General features: G+C 40.7%; 1 long non-coding RNA gene across 2 annotated transcripts in view; it reads left to right on the plus strand.

The window, feature by feature from the left end:
* Positions 1-23,829, plus strand: part of LOC140714591 (uncharacterized) — an 82,788-nt gene that overhangs the window by 35,734 nt on the left and 23,225 nt on the right. The window contains exon 1 of one of the 2 annotated variants that reach the window (XR_012095942.1): positions 17,936-18,012. The exons of the other annotated variant lie outside the window; for it this stretch is intronic. This is a non-coding gene — a long non-coding RNA (uncharacterized lncRNA). Of the gene's footprint in view, positions 1-17,935; positions 18,013-23,829 lie in introns of those variants that run through there. 2 annotated transcript variants of the gene reach the window in all.

Consider the following 23,829-nt stretch of genomic DNA (forward strand, 5'->3'; position numbering starts at 1 on the left):
ACACATTGCAACTCTGTTTTGTTGCTGCTTTTTATTCCGGCTATAGGTCCCAATGCCCCCAAAATATGTAGAACTAAGTGTATTGTCAGATTGGCTATAAATCTGAGCAACCAATCTTTTAATTTAAAAGGATTAAGATGAAAAAAAATGCAGTTTTTCTATTGAAAATAGACATGATTGTTGGCTATTTTGCTTCAGAATTCATTCAGTGAATTGAATGTAATAGGATCCAATCATAATCTGTGTGATGTTATTTAATATTGGGGTGCACTTCAAAAAAAGCCCAATACTTTTTTCTAAATTTTGGATCATTTCCACCTTCTACAAGGCACAAGGAGAGGTACCAGAGGTACCAGAGGATGGGAGGATAGCCAATGTTGTTCCGCTGTCTAAAAAAGGCTCTAATCAGAACCCAGGAAATTAGGAGCTGGTGAATCTGATATCAGTTGTGGAATAGGTTAGGACTGTATCCTTTAGAAGATTGAGAGGAGATTTGAAAGCAGTGTACAAAATCATGAGGGATATAGACAGGGTATATGCAAGCAGGCTTTTTCCACTGAGGTTGGGTGGGACTGTGAACAGAGCTTATATGTTAAGAGTGAAAGGTAAGAAGTTTAAGGGGAACACAAGGGGAAAATCCTTCACTCAGAGGGACGTGAGAATGTGGAATGAGCTGCCAGGAAAAGTGGTGCATGGGAACTTGCTTTCAATGTTTAAGCAAAAATTGGATAGGTACAACGATGGCAGGGTACGGAGGGCTATGGTCCCTCTGTGGTCGATAGGAGTAGGTATTTTAAATGGATTGGCATAGACTAGATGGGTCGAAGGGCCAGTTTCTGTGTTGTATTTCTCTATGACTCTATGACTAGTCAGAACCATGAAGGATTATTTTATTGTTATCCTTTTAAGGGTTTAACAGATCTGAATTATTTGTTCACACTTACTTTTAATTTAGAAGATTTCACAATTGCTTTTATTTTCTCTCTGATTTACTGTATACAAGCACAGAGGCAGGATGGGGAGGAGTTTTCACCAGCAGTCGAAATGAAACATATGGAAAGGCTTCTGTGAGCAATAGTCAAAGAAAGATATGGCATGGAAACAGGCCATTTGATTCTACTTTGAAGCTACCTGACTGTCATAAAATCCTATCTGATTTACTAATCCCATTCAAAACAGAAACTCTGGCATTCTTTCCCTCGTCTGGCCTCATAGTGAATCCAAGCCCACTCTGTTTGCTTCTTTAACTGCCTACTCAATTCAAGATCAAACTTGCATAGATAGTAAATGCCAATGTTGCCAGTCATACTTGCATCTTGTAAATGAATTGTTAAGACTCTCTTGATTGTAGGGAGTTCCTCATTTTAGGGAAAAAATTCCAGTGACAAAAGCATTCCTGTGGTTGCTTACAAACTTGACATTCCTGAGTCAAAGACAGAGACGATAATGGAAGCATCATTAATGAATGTAAAATTTTATGATACTGTACCACCACTGAACAAATCCAGAAACACACCACAAAGAAGCATTTTACTCCCTTTGATGACACTAGTCAAGTTTCATTGAAGGGACTGTAAATGGAGCATTAGAGATCACATTTATAGATAAACTATATTTGTTGCATGCAGATTGATGAACTGTCAATAACTAATGTCATAATAATTTTATTTACCTATTTATTTATAGAGATAGGCTCATTCTGCTCTTTGAGCCACACCCAGCATTCCCCCCACCCCCCGAATTAATCCTAGCCTAATCATGGGACAATTTACAATAACCAATTAACCTATCAACTGATACATCTTTGGACTGTGGGTGCACTCAGATGAAAGCCACATGGTCACGGGGGAGTACATACAAACTCCTTGAACCTAGGTCACTGGGACGGTAAACTGTTGCGCTAACCATGATGTAAAGATGTGACAAATGTTCCATAAGGCTAAATTTCCAGTGGTTTCTCTTTTGAAATTTTAGATGTCCAGCTCTTATCAGTTCCCTTGCAGTTGTTTGTTCACAATGCATTTTGTGTCACAAACAAAAATAAAGAAATTTTAATGTGTGACCACATCCAGGCTTTATAATACAGGTACTTATGGTTCTATACCTTGGGTTATACATTCACAGTTACAACATGTGTTCACAATTCAGAGCATTGCTTACAGTTCAACATTTAATCTTTCAGCAGTTCAACACTTTCTTTATGGTGAACTACTTCCAGGGATGTTGTAATGTGCACAGACTGCAAAATAATTTGGATAAACGCAACAACATTGTATAATACCTTCCTGTTGTTGAACGTGCTTCCTCACTTCTGCTTGGTAGCTGCTTCAGTCAGCTGCTCACGGAGCATAATGGAGCTTGAACATTGAGAAGACTAATTTAATTAATGGCCTCGGAATTTCTACACCAATAATAATCATCTAAATTCAGAGATTAGATTACTGCCTTGAACTTGCTCTCTAGTATACTTTGTTTCAATTGCTTTTGAGGTTTTCAATTTTATTTTGGAGTCAATGAAGGTCACCCATACATCAAATAGTTGATCTATGATGATATTTTTAGAAGAATATTTAATTCATTACAGCATTAATAAAGGAAAATTTTCTACTAACAGAGTTTACCATGATTTATTATATTTACTACAAACGGTGTCTCTTTAGCAACCTTATCAGTGGTTTGCAACCACCTTCAATTAATATTTTTCTAACGCAACATACAGTTGTAACCATGTGAATTACCTGTAATATATTTTGGGGATTGCCGAATGCAGCATTATACAACAAATACTAACAGATGCTGCAGAGAGAACTCAAGGCTGAAACTCAATCCTAGGATCTGCTGATGTACATAAACTGCACAGACTGCATTCCTCTGGTTTATGAAGTCATCAGGTCCTTTGATTGAATCAAGCAATCTTGCAGCTCCCTCCAGAGTACCGGTAACCCTAAACATAAACAAGGATCCTTTATTTCCTCGTGCAAATATATTTTATTTTAAGATGTTTTAATCTACCATCTCACTTTTTATTAAAGCAAAGAGAATTTTACCAATCAAGAGTGGGATAATCTCGCTCCATGTGATCTTACAGCTGTGCCTTTCCTGCCAGTATTGCTCTACCCATAACCTTTAACCTACATACCACTTTCAACATTACTGGTCAAATAAGCTCAAAAACACCTCGGAGAATATGTAATAAGATATTCCTCTTATTTCTTTTGTACTTCCAACAAATTATGGTTATTGAATCATTTAGGAAAGAATGTGACAGATTCCTCATTAAGTTGGTACATTATTACTGGCGACACTGCTCAAAACATCAGTCATATAAATTAGATTCAGCAAAATGAAATAAATTACTTTAAAAAAGTTCCTTTTTACCACAAGCGGATTTAGCATGTCTTAATGTGAGGAGAAAGGAAAGCTTCTCAACATTTCCCATCAAATTTCTAGTCCAAACTTACCAATCATTATGTGTAAATCATCACATTTCCCCTCTAGTCTTAAGACATGCAGAACAATTGCTATAAGTGTAAGTTTCACTTGGTAATAACATCTCGTCCTTGCTAACAATCAACACAGGCACACTTCAAGGATATGTACTTAGCCCACTGCTTAACTCTCTCTACACTCATGATTTTGTGGCTTGGCACATCTCAAACACCTTTGATAAATTTACTGATGACAGCCCTTCTGTTGGCAGAGCCTCACACAGTGATGAAGAGGCATGGAGGAGCTAGATAGATTGGCTGGTTGAATGGTGTCACAACAATAGGCTTGCACTCAACATCAACAAGACTAAGGAATTGATTGTGGACTTCAGGAACTCAGAAGCAGAGGTGGAGGAGTAAGCCTCATGATCGACTCTTCTTGGTGCACAAATGTGCTGTTCCAATTCTGCTCACCAGACCTGGAATATCTACCAGTAAAGTGACGTCTTTTTTTACCTGTCACTAGAGTTCTCTGGGGTAATTTTGGTAGTGATTTACGTTCCACCTCAGGCCAATGTCAAGCAGGCTTTAGATGATCTGAGCAATGGGACCAACATGCACAAAACAGCGCGCCTTAACGCCTTCACCATCGTTTTGGGAGATTTTAACTAGGCCAGTCTGAAAAAAATAACTAAGCAACTACCATCAACACATCACTTGCAATACGAGAGGAAACAACACACCTGACTATTGCTACACCACCATCAAGAATGCCTACTGTGCTATTCCACACCCGCGCTTCGGGAAGTCTGATCACCTGGCTGTACTTCTACTCCCTGAGTACAGGCAGAGACTGAAGGCTGCAGCAGCTGCAGTGAGGACCAAGAAGGTATGAACAAGGGAAGCACAAGAGCTCCTACAGGACTGCTTTGAGTCGGTGGACCAGACTGTGTTCAGGGATTCATCTTCGAACCTGGATGAGTATGCTGCAGTTGTTATCAATTTCATTAAAACCTGTGTGGGTGAGTGTGTGCTCACAAAGACTTACTGTACATTCCCAAACCAAAAGCCGTGGATGAACCAGGAGGAACGTCATCTGCTGAAGTCTAGATCTGTGGCATTGAAGTCTGACAACCCAGGCCTGTACCAGAAAACGAGGTATGATTTATGGAGGGCTATTTCAAGGGTGAAGATACAATTTTGAAAGAGATTGGTGGCAATATCAGATGGATGGCAACTCTGTTAGGGTCTGCAAGACATTACTTCCTACAAAATGAAATCCAATAGCGTGAATGGCAGCGATGCTTCACTACCCGATGAACTCAACGCCTTCTATGCACGCTTTGAAAGGGAGAACACAACTACAGCTGTGAAGATCCCTGCTGCACCTGATGACCCTTTGATCTGTCACAGAGTCCGATGTTCGGCTGTCTTTAAAGAGAGTGAACCCTCACAAGGCAGAATGTCCCATTGGAGAATCTGGTAAGGCTCTGAAAACCTGTGCCAACCAACTAGTGGGAGTATTCAAGGACATTTTCAACCTCTCACTGCTATGGGCAGAAGTTCCCACTTGCTTCAAAAGGGCAACAATCATACCAGTGCCTAAGAAGAATAATGTGAGCTGCCTTAATGTCTACCTCACATCGACAGTGATGAAACGCTTTGAGAGGGTGGTCATGACTAGACTGAACTCCTGCCTCAGCAAGAACCACAATAGGTCAAAGGCAGATGCAATCTCAATGGCTCTCCACACGGCTTTAGACCACCTGGACAACACAAACATCTACGTCAGGGGGCTGTTCATTGACTACAGCTCAGCATTTAATACCATCATTCCCACAATCCTGACTGAGAAGTTGCAGAACCTGGGCCTCTGTACCTCCCTCTACAATTGGATCCTCGACTTCATAACCGGAAAAGACCACAATCTGTGCGGATTGGTGATAACATATCCTCCTCGCTGACGATCAACACTGGCACACCTCAGGGGTGTGTGCTTAGCCTACTGCTCTACTCTCTGTATACACATGACTGTGTGGCTAGGCATAGCTCAAATACCATCTATAAATTTGCTGACGATACAACCATTGTTGGTAGAATCTCGGGTGGTGACGAGAGGGTGTACAGAGTGAGATATGCCAACTAGTGGAATGGTGCCACAGCAACACCTGGGACTCAGTGTTAGTAAGACAAAAGAGCTGATTGTGGACTTCAGGAAGGGTAAGACAAAGGAACACACACCAATCCTCATAGAGGGATCAGAAGTGGAGAGAGTGAGCAGCCTCAAGTTCCTGGGTGTCAAGATCTCTGAGGATCTAACCTGGTCCCAACATACTGATGTAGTTATAAAGAAGGCAACACAACGGCTATACTTTATTAGGAGTTTGATGAGATTTGGCATATCAAAAAAATACACTCAAAAACTTCTACAGTTGTACTGTGGAGAGCATTCTGACAGGCTGCATCACTGTCTGGTATGGAGTGGCTACTGCACAGGACCAAAAGAAGCTGGTAAATCTAGTCAGCTCCATCTTGGGTACTAGCCTACAAAGTGCCCGGGACATCTTTAGGGAGTGATGTCTCTGAAAGGCCGCGTCCATTATTAAGGACCTCCAGCACCCAGGGCATGCCCTTTTCTCACTGTTACCATCAGGTAGGAGGTACAGAAGCCTGAAGGCACACACTCAGCGATTCAGGAACAGCTTCTTCCCCAATTCCTAAATGGACATTGAATCTTTGGACGCTACCTCACTTAAAAAAAAAAACAGTATTTCTGTTTTTGTACATTAAAAAAAAATCTATTCAATATACATAATTGATTTACTTGTTTATTATAATTATTTTAAAATGTTATTTATTATTATTATATTTCTCTCTGATAGATTATGCATTACATTGAACTGCTGCTGCTAAGTTAATAAATTTCACATCACATGCCGGTGATAATAAACCTGATTCTGATTCTGAAAGGAGAAGTCGGGAGAACACACACCAATCCTGAATGAGGTATCAGCGTTGGAAAGGGTGAGTAGCTTCCAGTTCCTGGATGCCAACATCTCAGAGGCCCAACATATTGATGCAATCATAATGAAGGCACATTATTGGCTGCACTTCATTAGGAGTCTGAGATTTGTATATTACAGAAGTCTCTAGAAAGTTTCTGCAGATGTACCGTGGAGAGCATTCTGAATGGTTTCATCACCATGTGGTATGGAGGTTCCAACGCACAGGATCGAACAAGGCTGAAAAATGTTATAAACCTTCCCAATTCCATCACAGACACATGCCTCCCTACCATCAAGGACTTCAAATCTCAAAGTTTAAATTAAATTTATTATCAAGGTTCCACATGGTAGGCTTATTCAGAAAGTCAGAAGGCATGGGATCTAGGGAAGTTTGGCCAGGTGGATGCAGAATTGGTTTGCCTGCAGAAGGCAGAGGGTTGTGGTGGAGTGAGTACATTCAGATTAGAGGGTTGTGACTAGTGGTGTCCCACAAGGATCTGTTCTGGGACCTCTACTTTTTGTGATTTTTATTAACGACCTGGATATGGGGGTAGAAGGGTGAGTTGGCAAGTTTTCAGATGACACAAAGGTTGGTGGTGTTGTAGATAGTGTAGAGGATTGTTGAAGATTGCAGAGAGACATTGATAGGTTGCAGAAGTGGGCTAAGAAGTGGCAGATGGAATTCAACCCGGAGAAGTGTGAGGTGGTACACTTTGGAAGGACAAACTCCAAGGCAGAGTACAAAGTAAATGGCAAGATACTTGGTAGTGTAGAGGAGCAGAGGGATCTGGGGATAAATGTCCACAGATCCCTGAATCTTGCCTCACAAGTAGATAGGATAGTTAAGAAAGCTTATGGGGTGTTAGCTTTCATAAGTCGAGGGATAGAGTTCAAGAGTCGTGATGTAATGATGCAGCTCTATAAAACTCTGGTTAGGCCACACTTGGAGTACTATGTCCAGTTCTGGTTGCCTCACTATAGGAAGGATGTGGAAGCATTGGAAAGGGTACAGAGGAGATTTAGCAGGATGCTGCCTGGTTTAGAGAGTATACATTATGATCAGAGATTAAGGGATCTAGGGCTTTACTCTTTGGAGAGAAGGAGGATGAGAGGAGACATGATAGAGGTGTACAAGATATTAAGAGGAATTGATAGAGTGGATAGCCAGCGCCTCTTCCCCAGGGCACCACTGCTCAGTACAAGCGGACATGGCTTTAAGGTAAGGGGAGGGAAGTTCAATGGGGATATTAGAGGAAGGTTTTTCACTCAGAGAGTGGTTGGTGCGTGGAATGCACTGCCTGAGTCAGTGGTGGAGGCAGATACACTAGCGAAGTTTAAGAGACTACAAGACAGGTATATGGAGGAATTTAAGGTGGGGGGGTTATATGGGAGGCAGGGTTTGAGGGTCGGCACAACATTGTGGGCCGAAGGACCTGTAACGTGCTGTACTATTCTATGTTCTGTGTTCAAAGTACATATAGTATTCTGTCACGATATATAACCCTGAGATTCAGTTTCTTGCAAGCAATCAGAATAAATGCAAGAAAGACAATAGAATCAATGAAAGACCAAACCCAGCAGGATGGACAAACAACCAATGTACAAAAAAGAACAAACTGTGCAAACACCAAAAGAAAGAGAAAAAGGAAATAATAATAATAATTATTATTATTATAATAGAGTTTGACAGTAAAAATATAACAAAGGCCATAAACACTTCTGCTATACCTATATTCTTTTGGCATAATACCTTTGTTATAAACCATTCTGGAAAATGTACTAAGTGAAATAAGAACTGAAATGACAAATTTCAGAAAACATTATGTACATTCAAATGCACTTGGATTAGCAGTGCCTAAGACAGAAGGAGAAATAGGAATAGCAGACATTAAAAATCTACACAACAGTCAGATGAAACTTGGAAGGATAGACTTTCATCAACACTCCACGCAAGCATATGCAATTCTGATAGGAATTATACACCACTAAGCTTAAATGAGAGCACAACCCAGAAAAATGAAGACACTATCACTACTGAAGAAAAGGTTAACAAATGGAACAGCATGGAAAAGAACCCCATGATATGAGAAACCTAGATGATTGATGGGTAATAACCTTTCCTGAATCTGGTGGTGTGGTTCCTGAGGCTCCTGCACCTCCTTCCTGGTGGCAGCAATGAGAAGAGAGCGTGGCCTGGACGGTGTGGGTCTTTGATGATGGATGCTGCTTTCCTGTTACAGCACTCCGTGTAGATGGGCTCAGTGGTGGGGAGGATTCTACCTGTAGTGGACTGGGCCATATCCGTTACTTTTCATAGGTTTTTCCATATAAGGGCATTGATGTTTCCATACCAGGCTGTGATGCAACAGTCAATCTACTCTCCACCGCACATCTGTAGGAGTTTACCACATTGCGAGATGATATGCTGAGTCTTCCCAAACTTCTAAGAAAATAGAGGCACTGTTGTGCTTTCTTTGTAATGGCAGTTACGTGCTAGACCCAGGACTGATCCTTTGAATTGATAAGATCAAGGAATTTAAAGTTGCTGACGCTCTCCACCTCTGACCAACTGAGGAGGACTGGCTCATGGACCTTTGGTACCTCCTCCAGTTGTCAATTATTAGCTGCTTGATCTTGCCGACATTGAGTGAGAGGTTGTTGCTGCGGCACCACTGGGCCACATTTTCAATCTCACTCCGAGGTGCTGATTTGTTATCACCTTTGATTCAGCCTACAGACTTGAATATGGCATTGGAGTGGTGCTTAGAGCAGGGAGCTAAGTACATAACCTTATGGAGCACTTGTGCTAATGGAGATCGTGGAGGAGATGTTATTACCATTTCAAACTGACCAGTGTCTGCAAGTGAGGAAACTGAGGATTCAGTTGCACAAGGTGGTATTGAGGCCTAGGGTTTGAAGCTGATTGATTAGTTTTGAGGGACGTCTTTAAAAGGCTGTGTGTGGTGAACTACATATACCTGCTGACTGCTCCTGTGGCTCCTCCCACAGACCCCTGGATAAAGGCGGTTGGAGGCACTGCTCCTCCCTCAGTCTCCAGGATGTTGTGTGGTGGTCTCTTGCTGCTGACGGTGCTTTCTTCCAGCCAATAAAAGCCTACCTTGACTCACGTCTCCGAGAGTTATTGATGGTGCAACACTGTGCCTCAAGAAGGAGACATCAAACGTGAAGGACCTTCACCATCCAGGACATTCCTGCATCTTGTTGGAACCATCAAGCCTGAAGGCCCACACTCAATGTTTTAGGGACAGCTTATTCCCCAGCCGTCAGATTTCTGAGTGATCCATGAGCACTAATTCACTATTCCTTTCTTGCACTATTTATTTATTTGCTTACTATTGTAACTGTAGTATTTTTTTATGTCTTGCACAGTAGTGCTGCCATAAATCAACAAATTTCATGATATATGTCAGTAGTAATAAACCTGATTCTGATTCTAATGTGGTATTCTTATTCTTGCCGATTATGGACTAGAATAACTATTTTTAAATGGGTTAACATAATTATTAAGGTTTTGATTTTCAATTAATTAATTATTATGGTGTCTGTATAGAGTCCTAAGATTTATTAGGGAGAAACAATTTTTGCCATTGGTTGTAAATGGTTCTCAGATGTGAGACTTAAGATCACTGTGTAGTTAACATCTGCAATAATATATTGGCTAAAAATTATTTGTTTAAAATATATATTTGGTGACAAATTGATTAGAAAACTACAGTTGGTCTTTAAATTGTATTCTCATGTTGTTAGCGGGTGAAGCTGGTTAAGTTGTTTTACGTAGGGCAAGCTTCCTGGCATGAGGTTATCAAGCTAGTGTACAGTGGGGTTACCAGGGCAGAGTGCACTTTAAGGTTATCAAACTCTTCTTTGGGCAGAGACTGAGTTTGATACGCTCTTACCTATTGGATAAGGAATACCATCTCAGTATTTGGAGATAAAAAATTGCTTACGGTCACCAAATCAGAAGCCAAATTATTCTTAAAACTCTGAACTTTGAATAAGTGACATGTCTACATTCCTATAATTGTGAATATTGCAAGTATTGCCATAAAGTACAGAAACAGTCTTTTTGGCTTACTTTGTCCATTCTGGCCATCAATTTCCCATCTGTATTGATCCAACTTACCAGCACTTGGTCTATGGCCTTCTGTGCTTTGGCCATTCAAATGTTGCTCTAGATATTTCTTCAGTGCTGTTGGACTATCTACATTCCCCACCTACTTAGGCAACGTGTTTTCAGCGTGTTTCCAGATTTCAAACATTCTTTGAGTGAAAATACTTGCTCTTCAGATCCCTCCAGACTTACCCTTACCTTAAACCAAGTCTCATTTAGATACCTCAGTTGTGAGGAAATATCCTGTCTTTACCCCACAAAGAAGTACAGTATACTATTGGTGGACCCATGCAATGCTCCAGCACTGTCTGATACCCAGAGAAAGGCCATATGACCACCTTTGTTTTTGAAATGTCCATCAAATTTCAATTCATGCCAGTACATTTCTCCGATTCCATTATGCTTCACTATTTCACATTAAACTCTTATGTGGGACTCCACCAAAGGCTTTCTGAAAATCCAAACAAATCCCACCCAGTGGTTAAGAAATGAAAAAACTTCATTCTTATGTGATTGTGAGTATTTCAACAGTGTAAACACCCCCTCTTCTATTTACATCACTTTCCATCTCCCTGCTCTCCTCCTTCATGCTACAGGTGCATGAAGAGAAGTTTCAAGGTATTTCAAGGTGTAGATGTTCTTTTCAAGAATTTAATTTTCTTAGCTGACAGGGTGTTTCAGAGGAGATGCTACTAAATTAGAGGAGCCCAGATGGGACTGAAAAGTCCCCTTCCTTGTTATCATTCTGTGGTTGTACTATTCCGTGATTTTGGAGATGTAAAAAACAGAATGTCAACTTCATAGAATGACAGAAGTAACTACTTACACAAGAATGTACTTCAGATTTTATTGTCTATTGTGTGTTGACCCTTCATAAAAATTTTTGCTTATAAAACATCTATGCATCTTGTCCTTACAAGTACGCTGTAGCATCTCAATACCAGTTCAGATGGAATGGTATCACTCTCTGTTTCAAGTGGTCTGAGATTGTCATATTATTTAATCTCTAGTGGAACACTGTTTCCACTTACCAATTTAACTACGAGTCTATGTGGCCTACCTGCCTCCCAACTGCAGTGAAAACATCGGTTATGGTTGAGTTTGACAAAGCACTTAACAAGTGACAACAGTTGAGAATTCCTTATTCTGTGGTGATTTGCCTTTACTCAAAGTTGGAGATTACAAAGACCTAAATGTAAAATATGATAGTTCAGTGGCCTTTCTCTCGGCCGCTCTATGCTGCATGCTGGTAAGTGATTGTTCACAAACCTTTCAGAGGTCAGTCTGCAGATGATTTGACAAATCCTGACTGTAGTAACTTCATAGCTGAGAAAACATACATCTAAGCAAAAATTCTGCCTACTATTACTACCGTAATTGCAGCTTTCCCTTTGATGTTAAACTATTTTTTTCACTCCCTCTCCCCTTACCTGATCAAACTGAAATTCAGTTTAGACTCTTTCATCACCCTTATTTGTCTTGTATTTGCGTCAGCTATTTGACTGAAGTTCATACTACTTGAGTTGCATTTCAGATGAACAAGTGCAATTCAACAGTTAGAATATAATTTCACTTCAAGCAGGTTAAAAAAATCCACAATTACAAAGAAGTGACATTTTACGCAGATAACAAATAAATGCAGTTTTCAGCAGCTCCATCCCCTTTTTAGATTGTACTGTCATTAACTTGTTTGTTTGTTCTGGAAGACTGAGTTAGCTGCATCAGTGCTACTGATGGAATGACATTCTATAAATAAATATATCCTTGAGTCACCATGAGATTTTGATTGGAGAATCTTTGTATTTGTTTGCATTTGAAATGCTGTTCTAATGGTTTTCAACTCAGCAATATCCAACCACTTAGCATTTCCAGAGGGTTTGAGTATGAATCTGGACATCCTAGAGCCCTAGTTTTGAATTTCAGAGTTTTAGTGACACCAATTGCATGTCACTATTTTCTTACAACTTGTATATGTATTTACTGAGTCCTTAGCAATGTGTAGATAGTAAATTTTAGTCAATTTAAAGTAAATTTACCCTCATAACATCTTGACAATACTATCATCATATCTCCCATGCCTCAATATCCTGCTAGATCCCAATGATTAGAAATTCAGCTGGACCAACCACTTAAAAAAGTATGTTAGAGCTTGAGTTTTCTGGGATAAGTAAGACATTTCCTAATTCCGAAAGTTTTTTTATATCTAAAAAACATCAAACAGGGAGTTATGAAAACCTGCTTCTGTTCTGGATGATTACATTTTCAAGAATATTTAAGAAATTTCACAGAAATCTCATTCAGCATTAAGTAGCATGTTTGAATTAAATTGTATTGACTGTCTCAAAAGCTCATACAGTAGTTGAAACGTGCAGAATCTACAAGGTGAATTGCAGCAACCGGATAAGATTTCTCCATAGGCAGCTCTTAACCAAACCTAAATATAGACCTAAACAGGCCATAGGCGATATGAGTACGCTCCCACCTTCATGATCTCGTCCAAGTCACATACCATTCTGACATCAAGCCTACAATGTCATCTTGTCACTGAGTCAATATCCTGGAGCTTTTCCCCTCTCAGGACTAATGGAATGCCTTTGTCATACAGTTAATGTCCAAGGGCCTTCCCCAACGACAGCAGGAAGTGGGGTGAATCATCAGAGACAGAGTTAATTAACACTTGCCTAAAGAAACCTTTGAATATCTTCTCCACCACAACTCTGTCCTTATTGTGAATGTCCTTGATTCAGTCTCACAGGCTTGCTACCATATCTGACCGACAAGAAATCAAGAAGACCACATCCTAACTCAGAAGTAAGAAGGCCTCATGTGAAGATGATATCCCTGGTTAAATATTCAAACCTGGTGGTCAACAGTTTCAGTCAAAATCCAGTCTCATTGCCCATATCTAGAAAAAGAAGCATATTCTAGAAGATTTCAGAGTTGCCACAAACATAATCACTTTCAAGAATGGAGATGTCTGTCTGTGCTGTGTTCAGGAGGATTGTTATACTGTTGTCTGTCACAGGAAAATTCATTGCCAGAGACCTCTTCAACTGATGTCTTCCAGATACTAAAGCACATCCCCCTAAATCATGGTGTGAATGCCATCCAGACAGAGGTACAGAGGACATGACTGCTTAATTATTCCAAATAGAAATACAGGGAGAAGCACCAGCTGTTATATGAAGTTTGTTTTCAATCTCAACAAAGCTTTTGACTCCATCAGTCAGAAGAGACTGTGAAACATCTTCCTCATATTTAAATAGTAACTGAACATTCCCTTCACTTTATCTTGTTTCACAATGATGTTCAAGCCATAATATTAAATAATGGGTCTACAACAAAACTATCCTCAGTGAAAACCAGGGTCACATAAAGACATGTTATTGTCCCAACACCTTTCTCATTCTTTCCTGTTAAACTCTTTCAACATACCTCCAACAAGCTTCCCATGGGAGTGGATTTAATCCTCAGAGCTAGTAGAAAGCCATTTACACAACAGATAGGTGTGTGTGCATGTTTGTGGGTATCTATTTGTGTAGGTATAGGTGTGTGTGTGTTTGGAGGAGTCCATAAGGGAGGCTCTCGCCAAGGGATTCATTCGGCCCTCCACCACACCAGACCTCGAGGGCTTCTTCTTTGTACCGGAAAATTACAAGAGCCTATGTCCATACATTGATTATAGAGGGCCGAATCGCATAACATCCCAAAGCAAACCCTTATGAACTCTGCCTTTGAGATTCTCCATGAGGCAAGAACATTCTTGAAGTTAGACATGTGGAGGGTATCTGCATAAATGAGAGCGACGAACGGATGACTGTATGCAACACACTGACCGGTCACTATGACTACTGGTTATGCCCTTCAGCCTCGTGAATGCACCAGCAGTTTTCCAGGCCTTTATAAACAACACGCTCTGGGAAGTTCTCCATAAGTATGCCTTCAGCTATTTGCATGATATCCTTATCTTGTCGAAGTCCATGGCGGAGCTACCTTAAAGAGGCTTCTAGATCATGGAATTTTTTTGTCAAGCTGGAGGAATCAGAATTTCACATAACCACTGTTTCATCTTTGTGTTTTATCTTCACTAAAGTCAACCTCAAGATGGACCCCACTAAGACACAGGCAATCAGAGATTGGCCACAACCATCCACTATGAAAAAAGTCCAATGATTCCTGGGATTTGCCAACTTTTATAGAAAGTTTATTAGGAACTTAAGCTCAGCAGCAGCTTTGCTGACAGCACTAAGAGATCTACAGGCCTTTTTGTTTGGACTCCTGAAGCGGATGCCACTTTTGCAGAACTCAAACAGCAATTCATGACAGCTTCCATTTTGGTTTCAACTAATTCGGACCTTCCCTTCGTCGTGGAGGTGGATGCCCTGAATGTTGGAGTGGGTGCAGTGTTGTCTCAACAGACACCTTCGTACAATAAACCATGTTCTTCTCCCGGTGGCTATCCCTATCACAGGTGAACTACAATATCAGAAACAGAGAGATTCTCATGGTAAAGTTGGCTTTAAAGGAGTGGCATCAATGTCTGGAGGGGGCCAAGAACCCCTTTATTGCATGGATAAATCACATGAACCTCACTAATACTCAGGAGGCCAAAGGACTGAAATCCAGGCAGGGCAGGTGGTCTCTTTTCTTTAACCGCTTCGATTCCATCCTGACCTATCAACCAGGGCCAAGGAATGAGAAACCGGATTCCCTGTCACGTTCATTCGCTGAACCTGTAAGAGATGAGCAGCCTACTACTATTTTGCCCCAAGCTAAGGTGATAGCGCCTATTCCTTAGGGACTTGACACACATGTTCACAAGGCCCAAAAAGGGGAGATTTTATGAAGAACTGTCCTTAAGAAGGTCATCAGTTCTTCCGAACTTCTGTGAGGTCTCAGGTACTTCAATGGGGACACGCATCAAGAATGACCGCTTGGCCATGGTTGCAGATTGAAGACCACCTGCAATATGCTCTGCAGCAATTCATCAATTCCTTTACAATAGCATCTCTCAAACCTGCAATCCCCATCACTCCTAAGTTGTGAATATATCATTACTTAATAAGCTATCAGAATCTGAAACTCATTAACCAATAGGACTCAACCAGCTTAAGTCTACTCTAAGGCAATTAGGAATGGATGTTAAATGCTGAACTAGTCAACAACACATATATCCCATATATGAGAAAAAAGCTGGCATCCTCATTGTTGACCTCTTATAAGTAAATGCTGCCAAGACTGCTCTGAATCTCGGCAGGCAGTCTGTTCTACTGAGAATTGTCTGAACTCAAATTACTATAATCTCACATGGAAAACTCTTCCATTATCTCCATTTCCTTCTCAGCCAATTCACCTTACTGGTACTGAATAAAGCACATTCCAAATTGAAGCTATTTGGCGATAATTGTCTATCCATATGTACATAGTCCATGCTGACTGTTCTCTGCAAGTATCCACTGTAATTGGTTCAGGTAGAGCAAAAAATATTACCAAAAAGTCTGTAGCATATGTAAACACGTCTAATTTACTGCAGATGCAGCGTTTTGTAAGGCACTCTTTAAGAATGCTGAATTGTGATGTTAACCAGCTATTACCTTGTTTACACTTTAGCCCAGCACATTGATCTTGGTTTAGCTTTGAATCCATAATATTTAATTAAATTGTGCCTTCCTTTCTGTACTGAGTCTTCATGAATGTAATTGTTTATTTTTCTTTTCACTTAATTTACAGTCCAACCTACAAATGACAGGCTTTGGATGGATGACTGGACCTATGCACAAGAAAATACTTGATAAAACCTTGTCTTTACTGTTTCCCCCATGTATATAATGGGATTATTGTAACAACAAATCTATCAGTTATTAACAGAGCACTACTTCTCATTTGGACCCAGTCAGTAAACCTAGCCATGGATAGATTATTCATGAGTAAAATCAATATCTTTGATAAAACATCCATATTTCTAATAGCATAATTGAAAACTTACAATATAGAAGGAAACTATTTGGCTCATCGTAGTATAATGATATCAGAAATAAATCTACCTAACTTACTACATGTTCTAGGACTAGGTTCTTCAAGAACACAGCTAAGTACTTTTGAAATTTTATAAGGGCTTCTGCCACTATTTTACATTCCAGACACAAAGTACCCTCTGGATGAGAAAGTCTTTCCTCGTTATTCCTCTAATTCTTCTAAAAGTTAGGTTAAATCTACACCCTCTAATCCTCCATTGAACAGAAAATTGGGAAGATAATTCCTAAACTCAGGTCTAAGAACATAAGAACTTAAAATATAGGAGCAGGAGTAGGGCACTTGGCCATTTGAACCTGGTCGGCTACACATCAAGATCATGGATGATCTCCTACCCTGGAATACTTCCACTATTTCCACATCCTTTGGATTTCTTAAAATCTAGAAATTCATTAGTGAGATCAATGTCTGGTCTTCTACTGTCCTCTGAAATAGAAAATTAAACAGGTTTACCATGCTCTGCTTGAATAATTTTCTCTCCATCTCATTGCTAAGTGGCCTACTCTTTATACTTCTGATTTCAAACTCTTCACCCAGTCCATCACAGGTAAAACCCTCCCAACCACTGCGCACACTTACATGAAACACTGTTGTAGGAAAGCAGTGCCCATAATCAGAAACCCCCCGCCACTACCCAGGACATGCTGTCTTCGTGCTGCTGCCTTCAGGAGGAAGGTACAGGAGCCTCAGGACTCAGGCCACAAGACTTCGGACCAGTTACTATGCCTCAACTATCAGCTCTTTAACGAAGGGATAATGTCACAACTTCACTTGCCCCATCATTGAAATATTTCTACAAACAATGAACTTACTTTCAAGAACTTTTCGTTTCATATTCTTGATATTTATTGCTTATTTATTTATATTATTGTTTCATTTCTTTGCCTTTGCACGGTTTGTTGTCTTCTGCACTCTGGCTGATAGCTTTAATTTGCCAGTCATTTGTTGATCCTGTTATAGTTACTATTCTATAGATTTGTTGAATACACCCAGAAGAAAATCTCAGGGTTGTATTTGGTGACAAATACCACATCTACTTTGATTATAGATTTACTTTATACTTTGTTGAGGAAGATTCCCCTTTGCATCTAGTTTGTTGAGCCCTGTAAATGAGCCCTCTCTTTCATCTAGTCTTGAGACAACATAGACCTAATCTGCTCAGTCTCTTCTCAAATAGCAAACTCAGCATTGCCAATCCAGTAAATTTTCACTGCACTCTCTGTGTGTCTTAAAAAATAACAATTTGAACTGAAGCTGTTTCAGGTAATAAGCTGGATTGTATCCAGGTAGTCTCACTCATTTATTTTTGATTTTATGACCTTTCCAGCCTAACAAGTCTAGGACCAGAGGGCACAGCCTGAATGGAGGACATCCCTTTAAGACAGAGAAGTGGAGCAACTTCTTCAGCCGGAGGGTGGTAAATCTGTGGAATTCATTGTCACAGACAGCTGTGGAGGCCAAGTCATTGGGTGTATATTTAAAGCAGAGGTTGATAGGCTCTTTATTAGTAAGGACATCAAACACTATAGAAGGCAGGAGAATGTGTTTGACAGGTTAAATAAATCAGCTATGATTGAATGGCGGAGCATAATTGTTGGGCCGAATGTTCTAGTCCCGCTGCTATGTCTAATGGTATTATGACCATCAGTATATCTGTGATTATACACTCTTCTCCCATCCTCTAAGTCAGTAATATATTGTAGACGATAAATAATTGAGGGACAAGAACTGATTGTTGTGGCACTCCAGTACATCCTTCCAGTCTGAAATAGTTCCACTTATTCCAATTCTCTGTCTTCAATGTTATAGAGTCATTGAGGCATAGAAAAGTACAGCGTAGAAACAGGCCCTTAGGTCCATCTAGTCCATGGCAAAACATTTGAACTGCCTGCTCCCATTGGCCTGCTCTGGGACCATAGCTCTCCATACCCCTACCATTTATGTACCTGTCCAAATTAATCTGCAGCAGATTACTGATCTAGCTGGACTTCTCAATGTATGAAGGAATCAATGATACCTCAATGGCAATGATTCCATCAGCGGTAGATCCTGCTTCTATGTCACTTTGTTTTCCAGCTGGGTCATCATTGAATCACAGGAGTGTTGAGGTATTGTTTGTGGCCTGATTAAAATGTGCAGACATATGTGGATAGAAGAAACCAAATGCACAAAAATCAACTTGCCTGCAGCAATATCACAGACATACAGGTTCAGACAGAACATGGAACATAAAAATATGTATATACATAAATTATACAAGGCAATTAAGAAAAAGTGTGTAAGCACAGAATATTAATGCAAAAATGCAATTATAAACAAGTTCATGGTAGTTAATCTGTAGTATTCCTTTGCTGCAGAAGGGTTAGGGTTGTGCATGTTAGTTTAAGAACAAGATGGGTGTAAGAAAATAGTTGCTCTTGAACCTGGTGCTTTGAGCTTCCATACCTCCTGCCTGACACTCATCGTGAGAAGTGGACATGGCCTAGATGGGTCATCTCCTGTAGGTGCTTTTGGTGATGATGAGGTCTGTACCTATGAAGGACCAAACTGTGTCCATTACTTTCTGCAGCAGCCTCATGCATTCCTGTTCATTGACATTGCTGTACCAGGCCATCATGCAACCAGTCAGGATACTTCCTAATTTTTATTCTGATTGTTATTTGTGGACATAAAACAAAATATAAAAATCATTCTGGATTTAAAGTTTACTAAATAAATTTTCTAAAGACCAGTGAGAAGTACAAAGAGTAGAATTCAAGGATTTACAAGGGTTTCATTAATATTGACTGCTATATCTCCAAATAGGAGACGCCCCTTGTACATTAAGATCCGAGTGGAGATGGCGCTTACATTCAGTTAACCTGCAATCTGCAGCAAGATGTACAAAAATAAATTCAATATGTTAGAGGTGATCATTTTCATTGTGCAGATGAGGGAATCTTTAGGCACATTATCCCTGAGTCCTAATTGAAACTCTCACATAATCTGCAGAACGTTATTACTGCTATATCCAGCACTCAAATAAGAGGTTTGTGGTTGTTGCTACATCAACAGTTACGGCTGGCCGAAACTCTTATAATTTCATTGACGCTTGAAAAAACGCAAGACCTTTAAGAATCAGGTCATTGTAAACCGTGCCAAACTCAGCAGGGCTCCAGTGTGTTCTCAGTGGAAATGAAGCATTAATGAAATATAGGTTTGAGTGGTGTACTTAAATGAAACAGACTGCATCTCATTTGTTCTCCTTTCAATTAGTCCTTGAAATGGTGGAAAACAAATTAATTTAAAGTAGAATGCTGTGTCAAAAGATAAGACAAATTGAAACACAATTTACTGTGATAATTTATCTCCTAGTTTGTGAGAGCATTAATTGTGACCCGAGCAGAGCAATTTTTTAATATTCATATGTGGAATATAGGCATTGCTGTCAAGATCATTATTTATTGACAAACATTAATTGCACTTCAGAAGGTGGTGTTAAATCACTATGTTGAACCCCTGCAGTCAGTGTGATGAAGGCACTTCCACGATGCTGGTGGGCGGAGTATGAGGATTTTGACAATGAAGTAATGAAGCAAAAACAATATATTTCCAAATCAGCATTATGAGCAACCTCAGGAAGAATTCCAGTTTGGTATGTGACTTCAAGAGATGGGTAACAGTTTTCCCATGTTTCTGCCTCCTTTAACCTGGGCGGTAGAAGTTGGGGGTTCAGGAATCCTTCTGAACAAATCTTAGCAAGTTGCCTCAGTGTATTTTGTGGATAGTTCACATTGCAGCCATGGACACCCAGGATGGAAGGAGTGAATGTATCAGGTGAAGAACTATGTACCAGTCAAATACATGGTTGTCCCTTGATGGTTTCAAGCTTCTTGGCTGTACTCATCCAAGCAAGTGGACTGACTGGTTGAGCAAAAAGCAGGATTACTTGGTCACTTCCCTCCTGCTGAGTTCCTCCAGCGTGTTTGTACATATTGATTTGACCACAGCATCTGCAGTGTACTTATTGTTTACTTGGTGGCCAAACATTTTAGCTCCAATCCCCATTCCCAATCCAATATATCAGTCCATGGCCTCCTCTACTGCCACGACGAAGCCACTCTCAAGCTGGAGGAGCAACACCTCATATTCCTTCTGGGCAATCTCTAATCTGATGCCAAGAACATCAATTTCTCCAGCTTCCCATAATTTTACCACTTCCCTTCCTTCTTCTTCAATTCCCCAAACTAGTCCGCCCTTTATTCTTCTCTTCTTCTCCCTATCACTTCCCTCTATTGTTCCACCTTCCCTTTCTCCAATGGTCCACTCTCCTTTCCTATCAGCTTCCTTTACTTTATCCACCTATAACCTCCCAGATTCTTATTTCATCCCTCTTCCCACACCCACCTAGATTGTCCCACCACTGTATAGCTTGTACTTCTTCCCCTCCCTCTGCCTTCTTACTCTGGCTTCTTCCCTCGTCCCCCCTTCCTTTCCAGTCCTGATGAAGTGTCTCAGCCTGAAACAACAACTGTTTATTCGTTTCCATAGATGCTGCCTGACCTGCCGAGTTCCTCCAGCATTGTATGTGTGTTGAAATGGACTGATTTATGGGCTGCTGAAAAGTTTCTGGGGGTTACACCTGGCCCTGGCTACCACGCTCTGAAATGATCTTGCCATTGCAATATGGATGTAAGAACAATATTGTGGTTAAGTTTCTGATCGATGGTGTCTCTCAGAGTGTTTGTACTGAGAATTCATTGTTAATGAGTGTAAACAACTGAACAAAATTTCAACGTTCCCTTTAGAAACACTCCATGATCTAGAAGCATTAGTAGCACAATATGTTTTGCTTTAAGAAGAAAATAGCATGTGTAGAAATCCTGGAGAAGAGCAACTTTATAAAAAAAAAGCTGAAAATGAACCAAGTATGCAGGGAACACTTTGCAGATGCAATTACACTTGTGGAAAGAGAAATAGTGAATGTCTCCGATCAAAGACTTTTATCAGAACTATTCCTCTACAGATTAGCTTACACTGCTGAATACTTCCTGCGTGTCAGTTTTAATTAAACAACAGAATGACAACTTGGTACGTATTGGCATTGATAGAGGTTTAGACCTCCTGCTAAAGTATGCAATGTGGTATTGGTATCTTCCTTCAGACAATAATGAAGTGTCACTCAGACAAATCCTTCTGTCTCTTTGCCTCCTTATCTTAAAGCACACCCATCTCCTCTTTATTTGGAAAATCACAGTACTGTGTGTAACCCCCTCCCCAGGGCTCATAACAAACTCAGCTTGTTAGCTAACTCTGGCTGACAGCCACGTGACTAAGCATCGCATGGGTAACGATAGCAACATCCTCAATAGCAACACACGTCTAGGGTCGGTATGATTCGGGCTCAACTAAACAGGAAAGTTGGAATGTTCCAACGAGGGAACGTCCATTGTGGTGAATGCTGTGTAAATATTGCCTCATGCAAAGTTATTACTTGCCATGAAGTAACAGATCATACACCAGCATACAATTACAGTGGAAGTATATTTACCAATATCTCAACTTTAACAAACAGTAAACAGAAAAAGAAAATAGGACATTGCAGGTAAACCAGTTTAGATGTGCACATATACGTTAGAGCTCTTTTCTGTAGCAGTTCTATTGCTTTACTCACAGTGCTGAACTCCGAGCCACTGGTTGAACTTCCCTCGAAGAATGCCACAAACTGGCTAACTCAGAAGTATTGGCACTTCCTCTTTGAAATCACTCATCTGCACAAAGCACTCGTTGCAATAGGTCTCCCATACACACATAAAAATGAGTGAAAAACGCAGAATATGAAACATCGAACCACTATGTCATTGAACCAGCCTAGGAATGTTCACTTTAGTTTAATTTAGTGTTGTGTGGTACATTGACTGTATGCTGCAGAGCCAGTCCCCTGATCAAAAATGCACAAAATAGCAATTAAAAAAAGGAGTAACTAGGAATACCTTATAACCTAAACTACAGAGTCTGACCAACAAACCTTGTAGATTAAACCTTGACCAATACTGAAGACTCTGGCACCTTCCTCCGGCAGCAACAAGTGAGAGCGAGAGAGAGAGACCAATCAAATGCAGGCAGATGGCACAGAACACCTAGTTACCTTTTGCTCTCGTCCTTTTTGATCTCAATCTTGCTTGATACTTTAATCAATGACATCGGCGAGAAATGGAGTCAACCATGGGCTCGCGCAACATCTCCAGGTTTCTTGGCTTCCGGGTGCACACTCTGCTCGAAACCTCACTGAACTCCCTTGGAGACAACAAGGTGCCAGATTTCTCAATTGGTCTGAAAACACACCATCAAAATGCAAATCATTGGTTCTTTCAGTAGCAGAAGCATATTTGAAAGAAGAAGAATGAACACAGGAAGTAAAAAAAGCAGTTTTGCAAACTATTCGGGTCCACTGCCCGAGATTTCACTCAGGTCTACTGCCTGAGTAGAAAAAGGAGGAGGGGGTCATGGCAACGTAATAGAGCTTTGACTAGCGACCAATCCATGTTTGAGGTTGATTAACAAGAGCAAATTGAAGGACGGAAGGGGCAAGCACAGTGACCACTGTTGCAGCAGCCATCATCTGAGTGGACAGAGTCAGAGTGGTGATCTTGTGGCTTTAGCTCTTCGAAGCTTCAGTCAGAGAACGTAAGAAAAGAAGAGCTCTAGCTTGAGCTTTTTTTTTCCTTCCCTTCTTCGTATCTGCTCAACTTGGACAGTAGTGGTGCCAGGCAGGATAGTGGAATGCTCCTCTTGTGGGATGTGGGGAGTCAGGAGACCTCCAGTGTCCCTGAAGACCACTGTGAGAAGTACGTCCAGCTTCAGCTTCGAACATCCTTGTTAAGGAGTTGGAGCTGGAAATGGTTGAACTCCAGATCATTCGGGACACTGAAGGGGTGATAGATAGGACATATAGGGAGGTAGTTTTCACCCAAGGTGCAGGCCACAGGAGACTGGGTGACAGGCAGGAAGGGGACAGGGGTTCAGGAGCCAGTGCAGAGTACCCCTGTGGCCATCCCTCTCAACAACAGGTATACCACTTTGGATACTGCTGGGGTGGGCTGGAGGCATTAACGAAACAGAGGAAAGTCACGGTGGTCGCATCTCTGGCACTGAGTCCGTTGGCAAGAATGCAATTCTCAGATGTTATGTTTCCTCATGAGTTCCATAGTCTGGGGCATCTTGGGTCGAGTACTCAGCATTCTGAAGTGGG

The sequence above is a fragment of the Hemitrygon akajei genome, chromosome 22, assembly GCF_048418815.1.
Source record: "Hemitrygon akajei chromosome 22, sHemAka1.3, whole genome shotgun sequence".
In the NCBI taxonomy this organism is placed as follows: Eukaryota; Metazoa; Chordata; class Chondrichthyes; order Myliobatiformes; family Dasyatidae; genus Hemitrygon; species Hemitrygon akajei.